Raw genomic sequence first — 21000 nt, forward strand, 5'->3', positions numbered from 1 at the left:
ACTTTTGTCCTGTTTTTATAAGCAGACATGTTGCATCGATTGAGCTCTCAGAGGAAGTTTTGAGAGATGTTTCTTCCTTCCCTAAGTTGTAACTTCTTTAGACGAAGTAATGGCCCAGTGGTATTATCACTGGACTATTAATCCAGAAACCCAGGTAATGTTCTGGGGACTTGGGTTCAAATCCTGCCAGCTCAGATAGTGGAATTTGAATTCAATGAAGAATCTGGAATTAAGGGTCTAATGATGACCAGGAAACCATTGTCAGTTGTCAGAAACACCTATCTGGTTCACTAATAACCTTTAGGGAAGGGAATCTGCCATCTTTGTCTGGTCTGACCTACACGTGACTCCAGACTGCCAGCAATGTGGTTGACTGTTAACTGCCCTATAGGCAATTAGGGATGGGAAATAAATGCTGGCCTAGCCAGAGATGCCCATATCCTGTGAGTGAATTAAAAAAAGTTGCCTCATTTGAAGACATTATCCTTGTCACCTTCAAATCATGTCATTAGAACCAGAGATATACAGCACAGAAGCAGACTGTCCAACTTGTTCATGCCAACCAGATATCCTAAATTAGTCTAGTCCCATTTGCCAGCATTTAGCCCATATCCCTGCAACCCTTCCTATCCATATATCCATCCAGATGCCTTTTAAATGTTGTAATTGTACCCACCTCTACCACTTCCTCTGGCAGCTCATTCCATACACTCGCCACCCTCTGTGTGAAAAAGCTTTGCCCTCTCATCCTAAATCTATGTCCTCCAGTTTTGGACCCCCCCCCACCTCCCCCCACACCCCCACCCCAGGTTCATTACCCTGGCTGTTTACCCTGTCCATGTCCCCTCATTATTTTATAAACCTCTATAAGGTCACCTCTCACCCTCTGATGCTCCCAGGAAAACAGCCCCAGCCTGTTCAGCTGCTCCCTGTAGTTCAAACTTTCCAACCCTGGCTACATCCTCGCAAATCTTTTCTGAACCCTTTAAGTTTCACAACATCCTTCCTATAGCAGGGAGACCGGAACTGCATACACTATTCCAAATGTGGCCTAATCAATGTCCTGAACAGTCACAACATGACCTCCGAACTCCTACACGGCTCTGATTTGCCTTCCCAAAATGCAGCACCTTCCATTTAAACTCGATCTGCCCCTCCTCGGCCCATTAGCCCATCTGATCAGAGTACCCGTTGTACTGTGAGGTAATCTCCTTTGCTGTCTCTTTGACATTTGGAAGGAGATGTGAATTTGGATCAGTTGAAGCAAGTGAACAGTGAAACATATTCATGCACCTGTTGTACAAAAGCTGAACTCCGTTAACTACAGGTAATTACCACATACAGCCAATTGTTTTATAATCTCTGAACAGTCTGCCATCACTTGAATGTGAAATTCTATTTTGCTCTCAGGCTTCAGGTTGTGAAATGCTCATTTAATGTTGTTGACACCAATTTGATTAGAAAATGGAGCTCCCAGTGTAGCAGCAACGCTTATGTTGGCATCTAGCCTGAAGTGACATGAAAATTGCACTCGCTGTGTTCAGGTGTTCATTTCAGTTGACAATAAATATGTGTCTTTCAGGTGGACATTAAGATGAGTTGATAAAGAAGCGACAAGGAATGACAGCCAATGAAAAGCCATTGTGCTTGTACTCCTATTGATGTTCCCCTGCACTATTGGAACAATTAACCCATGAGTGAAGCCACTGCATGGCAAAATATATGAAAATCTCCACTTGTACCTTTTAAGGAAAGTGTTCTCTTGTGGATTTGTTGCGAAATTTAATTAAGTTGCTTTAAAATTATTTAATTCAACACTTAAATTGGTTTAATTCCCTCTTCTCTTCCTTCCAACTTAAAGTTACTATTCATCTGCCTCTATATTGGTACTCACTGTGGACTGACTGACTGCAGGTGCCATTGCTGCTGCGTTGAAGTCTGTCAGCATTTGACATTCTCACATGGATTGCCATCAGATGTTGCTTTTACCTCTCCCTTGTGCTGATCTTCCTCCAACCACTCCCCCAAACCAGCAAGATTGAAACAAATTGTAGCATCATCACCTACCCAGGCTGTGACCATCCACAACTTGACATGTCCTTTTGGACTGAACCCAGAATCACTGTCAATCCTATCTTCCAGTAAGGGACCTGAGAAACTTCTGCACTCAATATCAAGCTTAACAATATTACAATTTGAGCAGTTCCTTCCACTTCAATTCCTTACCCCATTCCTACATCCTGTCACAAATTGCACAACAAAAACAGAAATTGCTGGAAAAGCTCGGCAGGTCTGCCAGCATCTGTGGAGAAAAATCTGAGTTAACATTTTGAGTCGAGTGACCCTTCCTCAGAACTCCCCGTCAAAAAATTGGTTGCCTTCAGCACAGCCAACCCACTTTTTTATTCATTGCCCCATTATCACTGATCCAAATTCTCCTCTTTCCCAACTTGCTAAAAACAATCTCGTTGTTCGCCCAACATCTTTCTTCCCCCTCTCTTTCTCTGGGCTCTCTCTCCATCTATCCATTCACCCTTCATGCCAAATCCCAGTCCCCAAAACCCTGTCACGAACGTAATACCACTTTTGCCCACCTTGCTGTCAGTTCTGAAGGAGGATCACAGAGGTATGTAAGAATGCTACCTTAAGTTGCAGCAGGAGGTGTGGCAGCTCAGCATGCTGCTAGACCAGCTCTGTGGTGAATTCCATGCCCTAACTTTGCAATATTGCCTCTGTCACTTGCCCACATTTGAACCATGTTTCTGTTTTAACATTCTCCAAACTGACCTTATTGATATCACTTTCTGAAAGAGCCCAGTCCTCTTCGGCACATCCTATCGTTTATAGAGACATACAGCTTGGACACAGCCCTTTCGTTCCATCCAGTCCATGCTGACCATAATCCCAAACTAAACTAGTTCCGCCTGCCTGCTCCTAGCCCATAGCCCTTCAAACCTTTCCTTTAACTGTACTTATCTAAATGTCTTTTAAACGCTGTATTGTGCCCACATTCACCACTTCCTCAAGAGCTTCATTCAACATGTGAACCACCGTCTGTGTCTTTTGAAAAAAAATTGTCCCTCATATCTTTTCAAAAATCTCTCTCCTCTCACCTAATGTGCCCCAGTCTTGAAATCCCCCCCCTCCCCCCCCACCCTAGTGAAAGGAAACCTACCATTAACGCTATCTATACCCTTCTTGATATTATAAACCACTGTAAGGTCACCTTTCAACCTCCTACGTTCCAGTGAAAAAAAGTCCCAGACTATCCAGCATCTCCTTGTAACTCAAATCTTCCATACCTGGCAACATCCTTGTAAATCTCTTCTCAACCTTCTCTAGCTTATTAATATCCTTGCTGTAACTAGGTGACCAGGACTGAACTTACTACTCCAGAGAAAGCCTCACCAATGTCCTGTCAAACCTCAACATCCTTTTTTGAGCTGCACTGCTGCTTGGTGCCTCAAACTGGATTTTAAAATACAATATTACATTAAGTCCCCTCTTGTAGCTTTACCTTCCCCTACCTAGTGGCCTTCTGCAGCCTTGCTTGCCCACACAAACCTTGCATCAACTTATTCCGTGTTTCTTAATCTCTCAGGTCATTTAACCATTTTGCTATTATCCTTTGGAACACTCCTCAAGCTCCTCCTTGCTTTTCAAAAATCTCTACAAAATCATTTTTTGTTGACCAGTCCGCACTGTAACTTTTGTTTTTTTTAATTTTCCCCAGTTTTGCTTTTCACCCAAGTCCTTGCATCATGTACGTGGTTTGTCATAATATACAATGCTTTTGAGTCCTTCCTGGTTGGAGGAAGATAAAAGAAATTCATGCACTGAACATAGAAAAGGTTCTGTGCATATTGTGATTGTTTCAGCTAATCAATGCTACAAAATACTTAATTGAAACTTTTTAAATGATTGATTGTGTTCACTGAAAACTAATCTCCAGAGCGTCAGTTTAGAACTGGAGTTTTAAACTGTATTCTCCAATATTTCTAAATAAAATATTGGAGCATTTTATTGTGAAAGATATTTTAAAGGTGTGTGATTTAGTTTACAGTTTTAAGTTGCCACGATTATCTTGCTTTGTCCTAAAGTTGTGCTATAAATATAAAGGCAGATTGAGATTGTGTTACTTAGCAATTTATGGTGTTTTAAAAGCACCTCACTTGTCAGTTAGCTGAGGCGAAGTGGTCAGTTCTGTTATGGATTTGACCTTTTAGCTGGTGATCAGTAACTCTGCATTGACGCTGGTAATGAGAAGTCAAAATGAATAAAGGTTTCCATCCGTGAGATACAGCAGATGTATATGTGTGTGGTGGGGAAACCAAATGTTTTTCCAGACCATGTTGGGCAGTAAAACACTGCACTTGGCTGCATTGTTATGTGATGGGTTGTAATTATACCAGGAGACATTCCACTGAGACCTGACAATGTGGTACTGAGTGGGTGCTGTACTGTTGAAGGTTCAGTCTTTCAGATGAGATGTTAAACCAAGGCCCTATGCATCTGTTTGCCTGTACGAAACAGATCTCATGGCAGTATTTTTAGAAGAAAAAAACAACAGGGTAGCCCTCCCTTGTGTCCTGACCAATCTCTGGGGATTTTCCCTCTAGCTTCAGCCCTGCTTAACTTCTCATGAACTCAGGTTTTCAAACAATGAGTGAGCTCCCACGCTGTGAACAATGGGGTCAGTGGTTTCTTTGCTGAATGCGCAGGCCTGGCCAGCTTGGCTGTAGATCGCCCACAAGCAACTTGCCTTCTGTCTGAATCTTCTCTCCAAGTGGCTTCTGGGTCACGCAAGCAATTTGTAACCAATTTGTCTCTTTCCATTGAAGTGAAATGCCGATGGTTCTTTTCAGAACCAACGAATCCTTTGCCCTCAAGAAGCATCGTTGTGCCAGGTATTATTATTTGGCGTCTCCCTTTTCATTAACACAACGCAACTTTCTTTTTGCACTGACTTTGAGTTATTGCCATTCAGGCACAAGCGTAGGTCACGTGGCACCTTTCACAGAACCATAAACATCTACAGCACCGAAAAAGGCCCTCCAACCCAAAAAGTCTACATCGGTCAAGAACAAGTGTCAAACTATTCCAAACCCAGTTCCCAGCACTTGACCCATGGCTTTGTATGCTTTGGCATTGCACATTCACATCTCAGGGTGGCTCGGTGGCTAGCACTGCTGCCTCACAGCACCAGGAACCCGGGTTTGATTCCACCTTGTGGCGACTGTCTGTGAGAAGTTTGCATATTCTCCCTCTGTCTCCATGGGTTTCCTCTGGGTGCTTGAGTTTCTGCCCACTGTCCATACCTGTACAGGTCAGGCGGATTGGCCATGCTAAATTGCCCCCAGCGCCTGGGTGGGTGGGTCAGCCATGGTAAATGCAGGGTCCCAGGGATTGGGTGGTTCTGGGTGTGATGCTCTTCGGAAGGTCAGTGTGGATTCAATGGGTTGAACAGCCTCTTTCCACACTGTAGGGATTCTATGATATACTCCATAAATGTTAAGAGGATTTCTGTCCCTACGTCCCTTCATTTTAGGGGGAGACTTTACAGATTTCCCACCACCCTTTGTGTGAAGAAATTAATTTCTCTCAGCCCCTGTAAACCTTACTGACATTTCTGAAACTGTTCCAGAATGGCAATACTGTTCCAAATTATGATAATTTGATAAAGCACAAATTACTTTAAAATCAAAGAAACCTCATCCTTGGAGCACTTTGGAAACTAGCTTGTGAGCACCACCTGCTGGCCAGAGCTTGCAATTATGTTGTTTAAAAAACAACTTGTTCCAGGTGGCAATTCCATTCTGAATACTAGACACTGTCCTTAAATACTGGTGTAAAGGCAGGAGCAATCGCTGTGACAAGGTGTTGGACAGGAAGGGCACGAGGTCTTTAATATTTTAGTGCTTAAATAAGTTAAATAATTAATAAGATAACTTTGTATTGCATGCTAAATATGCATTGTTAGCACAGTTATAAAGAAATACAACTAATTATTTTAAAAACCGAAAACTAAGGATGCTGTAATATCAGCAACAAAACAAAAAACAACTGCTGGAAAAGCTTAGCAGATCTGGTAGCATTTGGGGAGAGAAAGCAGAGCTCTGAGTAAGGGTTAACTCTGGTTTCTCTCCTCAGATGCTGCCTGACCTGCTGTGGCTTTTCTAGCAATTTCTACATTTTATTGTGACTATATTCTTTTACTAATCATGGACATTGGACATCGCTGGATAGGCCAGCATTTATTGCCCATCTCTAGTTGTCCTTGAGAAGGTGGTGGTGAGTTGCTGCCTTGAACCACTGCAGTCCATTTGTTGTGGGTTGACCCACAATGCCATGAGGGAGGGAATTCCAGGATGTTGACCCCAAGGCAATGAAAGTGGCGGTGTTCCCATGTATCTGATGCCCTTGTCCTTCTGGATGGAAGTGGTTATGGGTTTGGAAGGGGTCGTCTGAGGATCTTTGGTGAATTTTGTAAATGTAGGATATTCTCCTGTCTGAGTTAATAAAATTCTCAACATTTTAAACTGGTGAATATAGCAGAAAACTCTGTAATGTCAATACAGTGACCTTCTGCTCATGACATGCTTTCAATGGTGAATTGTCCCTGTTTGGCTAAGGATACTTCGCAGCTGAAGAGCCCCACTGAGTTGATGATTCTGTTTGGACATAGTTTGGCCTTATTCACGTTATCCCTTTGTTACTGTGACGATATTCAGTCGGTGCAGAACTCCAATCTGATTCTAATCCCTCCTTGGGATTGATTTTTCATCTGTAGCTTTCTGAAACTTGTTTGAAAATCTGCAGGAGGCACTTGTTTTTTGTAAAGTGCAATACTGTAGTCAAGGCTACAGGTTTACTGTTGCTGAATAAATCACATTTTCATTTTGATTGAATGGAATCCTGTAATTTTACTTGTGATGTGTAGGGGATTGCATTTTCTAATTCAATTATTTTTTTTATTCCCTTATATCGATCGTGCCCTGCCTGTTGCTTTTCCCCAGAATGCAAGGCTCTGACTTAGTGGCAGGCAGTGTAATCTGGAATTCATTCTGACATAGGATTGAGGATGGGATTTGAAATTCTCCTTGAGGGTGATAGTGAAAAATAGTAATAATCCAGTTACTTCTCAAAACATGGTTGATATTTAGCTCCCTTGTCAATGATAGGTCAAGATGGATAAGATTTTCTTGTAGCGACGGTGGTGGTGTGTTGTTGTCACTGGACTGGTAATCCAGAAGGAGAGAGTGAGGTCTGCAGATGCTGGGGGTCAGAGTTGAGAGTGTGTTGCTGGAAAAGCACAGCAGGTCAGGCAGCATCCGAGGAGCAGAAGAATTAATGTTTCAGGCTGGAGTCCTTCATCAGTAATGAGGCTGGGAGCCTCGGTGGTGGAGAGAGGAATGAGAGGGGGGTGGGGCTGAGGAGAAGGCAGCTGAGAGTGCAATAGGTCAATGGAGGTGGGGGTAAAGGTGATAGGTCAGAGAAAAGAGTGGAGCGGATAGGTGGGAAGGAAGATTGCCAAGCGTCGGGTGGTGAGGGAGTGGCAATGGAGGAGGCCCAGGACCTGCATGTCCTTAGCAGAGTGGGAGGGGGAGTTCGGCCATGGGGTGGGGGAGTTGATTGGTGAAGGTACCCTGGAGATGTTCTTTACAGCGCTCTGCGAGAAGACGTCCAGTCTCCCCAGTGTAGAGGAGACGTCATTTATTGTATTCATTGCTCCCGATGCAGTCTAATTTCAACTCCTTATCTTCTGCCTCGGAAGAATGCCTTATTTTCTGCCTTGGGACCCTTCAACCCCAGGGCATCAATGTGGACTTCACCAGTTTCCTCATTTCCCCTCCCCCCACCTTACCCCAGTTCCAACCTTCCAGCTCCGCACCGCCCTCATGACCTGTCCCACCCTCCCCTCCGACCTATCATCTTTACCCCCGCCTCCATCCACCTATTGCACACTCAGCTACCTTCTCCCCAGCTCCCCCCCCCCCCTCCCCCACCCCATTTATCTCTCCATCCCGGAGGCTCCCAGCCTCATTCCTGATGAAGGGCTCTAGCCTGAAACGTTAATGCTCCTGCTCCTTGGAGGCAGCCTGACTTGCTGTGCTTTTTCAGCAACACATTCTCAACTCTGGTAATCCAGAACCCCAGTGCCCTGTGGACATGGTCCAAATTCCAACCCAATGGTGAAATTTTGAGTCAACGAAAATATGAAATTAAAAGAAGCTAACATTGTAGCGGCCCATCAAAAACCCATCTAGTTCATTAGTGTCCTTTTTTAGATGAAAGAAATTTGTCGTCCTTGCCTGGCCTGGTCTACATGTGACTCCAGGCAACCAGTTGACTCCTGACGCACTACTCTTTAGGTGGTTAGAAATGGGTGACCACTGATGCAGGTATCCCATGAGCAAATAAAAATGTAATTAAACATCTGATGTGAATAAGGGGCAGGCAATAAGACACTGCTCCTTTGTACACCAGTACCCAAGATCTCTTTGTACACCCAACTTGTTTCCATTTGCTCATTGTGGTTTCTAGAATCTACAAAAACATATCATCCCTACAGAAGGTTTTATACTTGGATGTAGGTTTCCTCACTGAGCTCAAAGGCTAGTTTTCAGATGTTTTGTCACCATATTAGGTAACTTCTTCGGTGAGCCTCCCGTGTCGCTTCATCCGGAGGCTCACTGAAGATGTTACCTCGTGTGGTGACGAAACGTCTGAAAATGAACCTTCCAGGTCAGCGAGCAAACCTACATCCAGAACCTCCACCTGAGCTACAAATCTTCTCAAAACGTGCTAGTCTTTATATTAAAATAAAAAGTATAGAGGTGATATTCCATGGAATAGAGAATGTTTGAGCTGTTCTCTTTTAAAAATAAATAGTTGCGATAACAGGTAAATTCATATCTATTTCATGCAGTCTTTATGTCCTGTTAATTTTTGTATCTCCTGGAATATTTTTGGCCACTTTTCACCACGACACATCTTTTAAAAGAAATGTTCATTCCTCTCAGTTATAGTCAAGCTGTCAAAACTTCCTCGGAGTTCCATTGGGACAAGCCTCACTAAACCAATTATTTTACCTATGCCTTAGGTTTTTGACATAAACAGATTTATGGGTTTCTTCTTTCGGATTTACTCACTCTTGAGGCAAGCTAACACCAAAAAAACAGCCCAAAGGGAAGTGGTACAAGTACCATTCAGGAGGATGGGCTGGTTTATACAGCTCATTGTGTCATTGAATGGCGGTGTAGTCCTCTCTGGAGAGTGTAATGGAACAGTGTTGTGAATGATCCAGGGACATTTTATCACCTGCCAATGGATGCTCCACCCTGGACAAATCTAATCTCTCAGGAACATCAAAAGGTATAAAACACTATGCCCAAACTGTGCTGCAGCTGCAGCTTTGAAGTTGCACTAGAATCAGAGTTGTACAGCATGGAACGAGATCCTTTAGCCAATCGCATCCATGCTGACTATCTGGATGGGTATATGAATAGGAAGGATTTGGAGGGATGTGGGCCAAATGCTGGCAAATGGCACTAGATTAATTTAAGAATATCTGGTTGGCATGGTCGAGTTGGCCTGAAGGGTCTGATTCTGTGCTGTATAACCTAACTTTATGTTCAGGTATTCTGAATTAATCGAGTCCCATTATCCCTCTAATCCTTCCTACTCATGTACCCATCCAGATGCCTTTTAAATGTTGTAATAAAACCACCTCCACCACTTCAAACATTTGTCTGAAATTACCGTTTTAACAGGGTCTAGCTTATTTTAAGATCAGATATTTGTGCCCTTTGCAGAACAAGAGCCATTTCAGGGAAATCTAGGATTATATTATGTTTGGATTGACCAGAATGCATTTTTGTTCTGTGGCAATGTGAGCACTACATGATTTATGTTGTCACATGTACTGATATAGTGAAGAGTATTGTTTTATGTAATTTCCAAGCAAATCATATCTTGCGAAAGTACATCAGGGTAATAGAACAGAATGTAGAATATAGTGTTACAGCTACAGAGAAGGATCAATTTAAAAATCACACAATACCAGACTATAGTCCAACAGGTTTATTTGGAGGCACTGGCTTTTGGAGCGCTGCTCCTTCACCACAACAGCCTAATGAAGATGCAACACTTTGAAATCTAATACCCTCAGATAAATCTGTTGGACTATAACCTGGTGTTGTATGATTTTTAACTTTTTCCACACCAGTCCAACGTTGGCTCCTCCAAATCCGAGAAAGATCTAGAAGAAATTTGACCAGATTTGACACAAATGTGTTTGGAAGCCATCTTGTCACAAAGCAACTTTTGCAGTGAAATGGAAGGAGGCCATTTGGCTGATCAAGTCCACATTGACTCTGAGGATCTGACCCAGCCACCCATCTTACCCCTGTTGCCCCACATTTACCATGGCTAACCCAGCTTGCCTGCATGTCCCTAATACTAGAACGTGTAGAGTTATAGAGATGTACAGCATGGAAACACCCCCTTCAGTCCAACTCGTCCATGCTGACCTGATATCCCAACCTAACGTAGTATCATTTGCCTGCGCTTGGCCCATATCCTTCTAAACCTTTCCTATTCATCCAGATGCCTTTTAAATGTTGTGTTTGTACCAGCCTCCACCACTCAATAGTATACCTCCTATGCTCACATCCAAATCATTTATATAAATGATGAAAGGTAGTGGATCCAATCCTTGTGACACAGCACTGGTCACAGACCTAATGTCTGAAAAGCAATCTTCCATTTCCACCATCCTCTGTCTTCTAACTTCAAGCCATTTCTATATTCAAATGGCTACTTCTCTCTGTATTCCATGAGATCTAACCTTGCTAACCAGTCTCCAATGAGGAACCTTGTCGAACGCCTTACTGAAGTCCATATAGATCACGTCCACCGCTCTGCCCTCCTCATTTCGCTTTGTTACTTCTTCAAAAAACTCTATATGTGATTTTCCACATATAAAGCCATGCTGACTATCCCCCATCAGTCCTTGCCTTTTTAAATACATGTACACCCTGTCCCTCAAGATTCCCTCCAATAACTTTTCCACCATCAGGCTCACCGGTCTGCAGTTCCCTGGCTTTTGCTTACTACCCTTCTTAAATAGTGGCACCACGTTAGCTCTGCACACACTCGTTCAAAGCTGGAATTGAACCCTGGCACTGAAAGGCAGCAGTGCCACCCACTGAGCCACTGTTTATCCATGGTTTCCGTTTGGGGAGTGACATGCACTCTGTCATCTGATCACGAATCCAGGGTAAATAGGCAAAGTCTTTTCCCTGAGGTCAGGGAGCCCAGAACTAGAGGGCATAGGTTTAGGGTGAGAGGGGAAAGATATAAAAGAGACCTATGGGGCAACTTTTTCACACAGAGGGTGATACGTATATGGAATGAGCTGCCAGAGGAAGTGGTGGAGGCAGGTACAATTGCAACATTTAAGAGGCATCTGGATGGATAAATGAATAGGAAGGGTTTGGAGAGATATGGGCCGGGTACTGACAGGTGGGAATAGATTGAGTTGGGATATCTGGTCGGCATGGACCGGTTGGACCGAAGGGTCTGTTTCCATGCTGTACATCTCTATGACTATTCAAAACGGCTAGCATTAGCTCCCTCATAGATTCCTGTTCACTCCTCTGCAGCGAATGCCATCCCTTCTAATACTTTAATATTACACCACACACTGCATCCAAAAGGCTAAGAGTGTTGTTAAAGACCCACACACTCCTCACTCAAACTCTTCTCCCTCCTGCCATCTGGCTGAAGATACCGGAGCATTCGGTCTCTCTCAGCCAGACTGTGCGACAGTTTCTTCCCCCAGGCTGTCGGGCTCCTGAACACAGCATGATCGGACTCTCTCCCATCTGAAATTCTTTGCACAACTTTGAATTGCTGCTAGAAAAGTGTCAATTATTTATCATTCTTTGATTACACTGTAACTTGAGCTTCTTATGCACTTTATGCCATGTACGATTGTGTAATTGATGCTGTCCATGTAGCACCCATGGTCCTGAAGGAACGCCATCTCGTTTTGTTTTACTGTATCAGTTGTATATAGTAGAAATGAGAAATGAAAAGCTACTGTACTCAATGCCACTGGGCTACCTCACTGTAGTTACTCACATCTTGCTTGCTTTGAGTTTGGCATGTGTTAACTCAAAGCAAAGGGAAGTTCCCTGAGAATATGTTCTACCACTGCAATCTCAATCTTGGTTCTTCCCCTACAATGCAGCTTTCCATCTTTCTCAAAACCAACCATGATGATGCCATGTTGTGGTTGTCTCTTATTTTCCCCAACTAGCTAGCTTGTTTTCCTGCAAGGGGTGCACATCTCTAACAGGCGCCAGGTTTCTATACAAGCCTCACCTGACTTTTATTGATAACATTCTGATATACTTTTATTATACAATTATGAACCATTTAACCTCAGTCTACTGATGTACATACAGCTGGACAACCACCTGGTGAGGGAGCAGCGCCCCAAAAGCTAGTGCGTCCAACTAAACCTGTTTGACTATAACCAGGTGTTGCGTGAATTTTAACTTTGTACACCCCAGTTCAAGACCAGCATCTCCAAATCATTCCTTTATCCTCAATTTAAAACCGACCTTTCTATATTTTAATGTGGAGTGTATCAGTTGGCACCTGTCTAAACTTTACATCCTAACCTAGGCCCATTTCCCTTTTGAGCTACGTATTTGGAGGGAGTGGCCTCCATTCTTTGATCCTGAACACTGCTTCCAATTTTATTTCTGGTGCTTCAGCAGCTAGATACCTTCTACAATATCACCAAGACACTTTTCTACAATTACTGTAATTATCTTCAAGCTTGACTTTCCTCAAATTCTTCTGTTTTAACATTTGATCTCCTTTATACACAATATATTTTATATCCTCGAATCTCTACAGTGTGAAAGAAGGCCATTCAGCCTATCAAGTTCACGCTGACCCTCCAAGGAGCGTCCCACCCAGACCCACCCCCTAACCATATCTATGTGATCCTCATTCCTCATGGTTAATCTGCCCAGCCTTTATATATTCTTGGATACTATAAGCAATACTCTGCACATCTTTGGAATGTTGGAAGAAACTCTGCCCAGCTGGTCACCCGCGGCTGTAATCGAACTTGGGTCCCTGGCGCCATGAGGCAGCAGTGCTAACTACTCAGCCACCTTGCTGCCCTAAGATGGAAGTCGCATCATGTCTAAGACTTGATTTCTTGTATCTTATTCCATGGTATGCCTTTGCTTGGAAATTGCTCTGGTCTTTTTTCCAGTATATTAGATTATAGAAAACCTTTTTCTTTTGACCATGGTGCAGAGGGTGAATGTTTGTGGAAGTGGTGACGTTCAAGCAGCTACTTTGGTCTGGATGGTGTCCTGCAGCTTGTGTTGTTGGAGCTGCACTTATTCAGGCAAGTAAGGAGTATCCCATCACACTCCTGAGTTGTGCTAATGTGATGGCAGAACTACATTCATGCATCTAAGGTCCAGTGCTTTGACCTGAATGGAGTCTAGCGGGCGTTGCTGAAGCTGTTCATTATCGGTGAAATCTCTGTTTGAAGGGCACTGCCCTGTTTGAATGTTAAAAACTACATAACACCAGGTTATAGTCCAACAGGTTTAATCAGGACGATCGCCTGATGAAAGCTAGTGCTTCTAAATAAATCTGTTGGACTATAACCTGGTGTTGTGATTTTTAACTTTGTACAATAGATGAAGGAAGTTTCTCTTTACATTTGCAAGTAACTGATGAAGATTTCCGCTCATTAATGAGAAACATCGCAATAGAATGTAATCGAGCACAGCAAACCAACCGTAGTGGTGGCAACAGGAATCGAGTACAGTACTGTCTTAGCTGGGTGTAAATTGCAGTAACTAACAAGTAGGCATAACCTTGAATGGTCATGTTTTGTGCAGTCGCTTGGGTTTAGAGCAGCTGCTTAATGTTTTGCTCAGTTCATTAACTGCTTAAATATAAACGTCAGTCTCATTTTATTGTCCATAAGCTGTTTTAATTGCTATAACAAACCAATAGAGGTCATTCAGTAATTTGCTGAGATCTGTTTCATGATGTGGAGTTTGGAGATCTATTTTATTAAATGACTATACTAATATCCTACATAAAAGTAATTTATGTTTTCTCCTTGACATCTGTGTTATACCATGGTCAAACATTAGGAAGATGAATAGACTGGGAAAGGACAGCAGATAAAAGGAGATTCTGGAATATAATTTCTTCTAATTTTTTTTCCCCCCAACAGTTGGAATCGCTAATATATTTGTTGTGTCTCTCTTACATCATGGAATATCTCACTAAAACAGTAAGATTTATTTGTCAATAATTTGTATTCATCTGCCTGCTGTGTTATGGGCCTGGCTTGATGACTTATAGGTTAGTGGTTGGATCAGGTCATGGATGGAGTTAAAATTTTATAATAATTTTCATTTGACGCTTGCAAATTTAATTTAATAAAAATAATTTTGGTGTTTTTCTGGACAAGCTTAAGTTTCAATGCGTAATTATTTAAAAATTGTGATATCAAAATTAGGTATGAATAACTCTTCCATATGTGGATAAAGACGTGCACATGGATATTCTTAACTGGTCTTTTATTCTATATTGTAATTCATTCAGGTAGCAAACCTTGCATGTTGGATTAATACTGTTCAAATGACAGTGAGGTACTGTTCAAATGGGCTATTATTGTAAATGATGCAACTGCTGCTGAAAGCATATAATTTTGCAGTTCCCTCACAGTCACTGATGCCCAATTAAAATAGCTAACATGAGAGTATTTTGCATTCTGGCTAGAAATTACTTTACACTATTATCGAAGTCTACAAAATGGGACGACTTGCATACCAAGCAGGTGAAGCAGTATACAATATACAGAATAAAGTGATTTCACAGCCAACTGATCAGATATAAGCTCTGCAGACCTGCTAAGTCCAGTCATGACTAGCGTTGGACAATTGAACAGCTCACTGGAGGGAGCTCTACAAATGTCTCCATCCTCGATGATAGCGGAGCCCAGTGCATAGTGTAAAAGATGAGGTTCAAACATTTGCGTTGATCGTTAGCGTGAGGTTCCTAATGTAGAGAAACAGGAGGCTGACAGAACACAGCAAGCCAGGCAGCATCAGGAGTTAGAGAAATCTACTCACAATCAATCTCAACTGCCTCCTGAAACTCCCAATGTTGTAGCCAATTTGATTTCCTTCGTGCCCTATCAAGAAATATCTGATGGCACTGGATTTTGCAAAGGCAATATAGATTCTAACCACATTCTGGAAGTAGTAAGGAGGATTTGTGCTCCAGTCCTTGATGCTAAGTCAAGCTGGCAATGTGAAAAATCTGTATGTCCTCTTCCCAAAAAAGTAGACACATCCAACCTGGTCAGTTACTGTCCCATCAGGCTACTCTCGGTCATCAGTGAGTGATGGAATGTGTCATTGACAACGCTGTCAAGTGGCACTTGCGCACTAATAACCTGATCACTGATGCTAGTGTTTGGGTTCCACTCGGCCCGTTTGGACTCTGACCTTATCACAGCCTTGGAGTAAACGTGGACAAGAGCAGTGAACTCTAGGAAAGTGAGTATGACTGCTTTTGACTTCAAGATAATATTTGACTAACAATGGCATTAAGGAGCCCTGGCAAAACTGGAATAATTGAAAATCAATGGAAAAACACTCTACTATTGTCAGTAATATATACCATCTACAATGGACACTGTGACAACTCACCAAGACTCCTTGAGACATCACTTTCTAAACTGGTGACCGTTGGCATTGAGAAGGACAATACATTGGAGTACCACCACCCTCAACATCCTGACTTGAAATTATATTGCCATTCCTTCACTGTTGGGTCAAAATCCTGAAACTCCCTCCCTAATTGCACTGACCATGTACCTACACAGACCACCTTGAGGGTCATAACAGATGGGCATTAAATGCTAGCCTTGCCAACATCCTGTGAGTGAATTAATAAAAACTGACAAACTAAATCAAGTGAACTCTGTGGTTTTTTTTAGTTCTGTTTGTCTTGCTGGACTTTAGAAAAAGGTTTTGCGTAAAATCAATTGGATAAAAGTGAGCTTTGATCAGCTGATTGCACTGCACACCTGAAATTCCCCAGGTATATTTGAACTTTTCTTTTTGATTTATTATCCCAGTCAAAATTGTCTGACAAAAATGACATGTACAGAATGAACTGGAAAGTGTGCATTGAAGACATGAGCCAGAAAATAAGCTGAGAGGCATTAGAGGGGATTTACATCGCAAACAGTCCCAGTCTCTCTTCAAGCATAATGGTTATCCCTGAAAAGCTTTTCAATCTGATTTATAAGAGAAAAAGGTACGTGACCTGGATCACAATCTCTCTGAGACCTGAGTTTCCCCTTTTGAAATGGAAATTGTGCAGAAGGTGTAGATGGTGGTGCAACTGCATGGTTTAATTATACGGTGATGGTTATCTACATGGGATTGACAAAAGATCAATCTGCCTCCTGTGGGTGATCATAAAGAGGTGTAGTTCAGCCCAAAACGCAAGTGCACAGTGTGAATTCCGTTCTTGTCAAATTCGTAAGTGAAAGCTTCTGTTTCATTTGCACTTTTGACTTGGCAGTCTTGCTTTCTTTTGCGTTGCATCAGAACCCTATTAAAGGAGAATGAGTAAATTGGTTTGTGATGGAGATATTAATCAAATGGGATTCTGCAAAAAGGGAACATCTTCCCATTCAGGTTTCATCTGAGAGGATTTGTATTGCATTACCTACCCTCCTTGAATGTTCAGATTTGTCAAAAAAGGTTCTTCTTAAATCTGTACTGGCTATTTCCTATTATAGGAATGTTTCTCCATCTTCCCCATTGGTGCTGGTGTTTATAACTCTGTAGAGAGTGTACTGCTGGAAAAGCACAGCAGATCAGGCAGCATCTGAGGAGCTGAAAATCGATGTTTCAGGCCAGTGCCCTTTTTCCTGAAGAAGGGCTCTGGCCCGAAACGTCTATTTTCCTGCTCCTCAGATACTGCCTGACCTGCTGTGCTTTCCCAGCAACATACATTCAACTCTGATCTCTAGCATCTGCAGACCTCCCTGTCTCCCTTTATAACTCTGTATGCGGGCCTGAAGTGGCACCTGAATCCTAGCAATAGGCCTCAAAGCTCTCACCAACTTTGCCTTCAGTTCTGTTTGCTTTTATTTTGTCGTGTTACGGTAAGGTGAGGAGGGATGACAGCTCTCGCTTTTTAAAAACATATCCCCTCTTGTCAGTCGGAACAGAAAAAAAGAAATTTTAAAAATTAAGCACGCAGCTATCACTTCGCTAAATGTAATGAAATTGATAAGGAAGGAGAACCAATTCCAAGGGTTTCTTCAATGAGAAAATGGTGTTTTATTGCCTGGAAAGAAATTTTAATGAATTAAACAAACACACTAACTTACGTATGAAGCATTCCCATCACACCCCCCCCCCCCACCCAACTTGTTTATATCTTTTGAATCCGAGGACAGTTGCAGCTTAGTTATTTTTCATCTTTGAGTTGAGTGTGAAACACAAGTCTACCTGCTATCCTGTTTGTTTGAATTTGCAGATACTCTTGATGTCTTGTGGAGTTATCCAAGCTTTTATCATTGGTGCTGATTGATGGAGGTGTATGTGTGAAAGAGAGAGAAAAGAGCTTTCAGTGTCCCTACTGTTTTCAGTTCATGTCGCTTTCTCCGTTTTTCTGTTCAGAAATACTGAAATATGGTGTTTGTATATCCCCAGTCTAGCTCTGTTGTCTTTTCCAAACCGAACACACTGTGGGTAACTTTCATCTTCAACATACAAAGTTACGCAAGTGTAAGAGAAATGCGAGTTGCAGATTTCTTCACCTTTTGAGTTTTGTTGCTTTGAAGTGGTCATTTGAGTTGGCTGTTTGGCTTTTGTATATTCTGAATTGCTTCAGCTTTTCAAGTGATCACAGCAGCATTTTAGGTCAATAGGGCTGTCTTTTAAACGAGACGTGGAGATACCGGTGTTAGACTGAGGTGGACAAAGTTTTAAAAAATCAACAGCAGGTTATAATCCAACAGGTTTCTTTGGAAGCACTAGCTTTTGGAGCACTGTTCCTTTGTCAGGGGTAGCTACTGGGGCAGGATCGCAGGACACAGAATCTATAGTGTAATATGATCCTGTCCCACTAGCTACTTGAGGAAGGAGAACACTCGGAAAGCTTGTACTTCCAAATAAACCTCTTGGACTAACCTGCAGTTTTGGTCTCCAAATTTGAGGAAGGATGTTCTGGCTGTTGAGGGAGTGCAGCGTAGGTTCACGAGGCCAATTCCTGGAATGGCGGGACTATCATATGTTGAAAGATGGGAGCGACTGGGCTTGTATACACTTGAATTTAGAAGGATGAGAGGGGATCTGATTGAGACGTATAAAATTGTTAATGGACACTCTGGAGGCAGGAAGCATGTTTCCGCTGATAGGTGAGTCCAGAACCAGTGGACATGGTTTAAAAATAAGGGGCAGGCCATTTAGAACAGAGTTGAGGAGAAACCTCTTCACCCAAAGAGTAGTGGATGTATGTAACACTCTGCCCAAAAGGCAGTAGAGGCCAGGTCTCTGGATACTTTCAAGAAACAGATGGATAGAGCTCTTAGAGATTGTGGAATCAAGGGTTATGGGGGTACGGCAGGAACAGGATATTGCTTGTGGATGATCAGCCATAATCATAATGAATAATAGTGCTGGCTTGAAGGGCCGAATGGCGTACTCCTGCACCTATAGTCTATTGTTGTGATTTTTTCATAACTTTTAAACAAAAACAAGAACTTTGGATGCTGAAAATCCGAACCAAAAGCAGAAATTACTGGAAAAACTCAGGAAGGCATGTAGCATCCATGGAGAGAAACCAGAACCAACATTTCGGATTCAGTGATCTTGTTTTTGCGGAAGAATCATCACCGATTTCAGCTGGGCCTGCTGAGCTTTTCCAGCAATTTCTTTCTGTTATAGACTGTAACGGTTGGTTTGTCCTCTCTGAGCCTTCACTACCTGGAAAGGGATAAAGGTCTCTTAGTTGCACCAACGCGATTTATACAAAAGTAGCCAGCCAGGTTGCACACTCTTGGCATTCTATGATTGAGTTATTTCATTAATTGGCTGTAAAATGTGAGTGTTTCTCTCCTGAGATCCATGTAGCCTCAGGTTTTGAAGCAGTTGGAAGTGCACCTGGTGATGTGAGGATCATGCATTGTTTTAATTCCAAAAAATGCTTTTAGGCATGAGACCATTCCTTTTAAGTTATGTCGGTACCTACAAGTATTTCTGATGAAGGGCTTTTGCCTGAAATGCCCATTTTACTTCTCCTCGAACTGCTGTGCTTTTTCAGCACCACTCTAATCTAGACTCTGGTTTCCAGCATCTGCAGTCATTGTTTTTTACCTACAAGTATTTCAAAGCAAGGAGCATGCAAGTTTTGTGGGAGTTGTAGAGTTGCCTCGATTTTCAGTTGCTTTATCAAAACTCTGGATCAAAGTTTAAAAATATAGAGACACTCCTTTTAAAACATTTTTTTTCTCTGAGGGCTGAGAAACTTGCTCAAAAAATAGTGGATACAGAATCTTACAATGATTTTAAGACTGAGATAAGTGGATTTTTGATGACCAAGGGGTTGAAAGATTTATCAGGCTTTTGCAGGATTGTCGAGTTGAGGTTTGAATCGAATCAGGTCTTGCGCTTTGGACAAAAGAACACAGGCAAGGACTCATTTATAAAAGGTGAGAAAATTCATAAAGCCGAAGTACAAAGGGATCTGGGAGTGCTAGTCCAGGATTCTCTAAAGGTTGACTTGCAGGTTGAGTCCATGGTTAAGAAAGCAAGTGTAATATTGTCATTTATCTCAAGAGGGTTGGAATGTAAAAACAGTGATGTGTTTCTGAAACTTTATAAAGCTCTGGTTAGGCCCCATTTAGAATACTATGTCCAGTTTTGGGTCCCACACCTCAGGAAGGACATACCGGCACTGGAGCGTGTCCAATGGAGATTCACACTGATGATCCCTGGACTGGTAGGCCTAACATATGATGAATGGCTGAGGATCCTGGGATTGTATTCATTAGAGTTTAGAAGGTTGAGGGGAGATCTAACCGAAGCTTACAAGAGAATGCTTGGCTTAGAAAGGGTGGACACCTGGGAAATTGTTTCAGTCAGGCAAGGATACTATGACCTGTGGGCACAGGCTTAGAATTAGAGGAGGTCAATTTAGAACAGCAATGAGGAGACATTTCTTCAGCCAGAGAGGAGTAGCCTGTGGAATGCACTGCCAAGGAGCGCAGTGGTGGCTGAGACATTGGGTGTCTTCAAGAGATTGATAAATCCTTAATCTCACAAGGAATTAAGGGTTAAGGGAAAAGTGCGGGTAAGTGGTCCTGAAATGCCCATTAGCCATGATTGAATGGTGGAGTGGACTTGATGGGCCGAATGGTTATTCTTCCATTCCTATTTCTTATGGGCTTATTGGTGTGATCTTATTGAATGGCCTACTCCTGTTCATTGTATATGTCAGCAGCTGACTAACCTCTGTATGCTTATATAGTTTATTCAGTTTTTTAAAAATGTAAATTAATCAGATCACTTTATTCATAGTGAAGATCATTCATCATTATTCAGCTTGTTTGTAAAATCGATGTTGCTTCATGTGGAATAGAGTCCTAGAGATGTATAACATGGAAACAGACCCTTCGGTCGAACTCGTCCATGCCAATCAGATATCCTAACCTAATCTGGTCCCATTTGCCAGCACCAGGCCCATATTCCTCCAAACCCTTCCTATTCATATACCCATCCAGATGTTTTAAATGCTGTAATTGTGGCAGCTCATTCTATTCATGCATCACCCTCTGCATGCAAAAGTTGCCCCTGAAATCCTTTTTTAATATTTTTCCTCTCTCACCCTTAACCTATGCCCTCTAGTTCTGGA

At 42.3% G+C, this 21000-nt stretch overlaps 1 protein-coding gene across 3 annotated transcripts in view; it reads left to right on the forward strand.

The window, feature by feature from the left end:
- The window catches only part of LOC132835028 (mitogen-activated protein kinase 8), a 120520-nt gene that overhangs the window by 47508 nt on the left and 52012 nt on the right, over nucleotides 1–21000 (forward strand). The gene's annotated exons all lie outside the window — the stretch shown is intronic.

The sequence above is a fragment of the Hemiscyllium ocellatum genome, chromosome 43 (assembly GCF_020745735.1).
Source record: "Hemiscyllium ocellatum isolate sHemOce1 chromosome 43, sHemOce1.pat.X.cur, whole genome shotgun sequence".
Lineage (NCBI taxonomy): Eukaryota > Metazoa > Chordata > Chondrichthyes > Orectolobiformes > Hemiscylliidae > Hemiscyllium > Hemiscyllium ocellatum.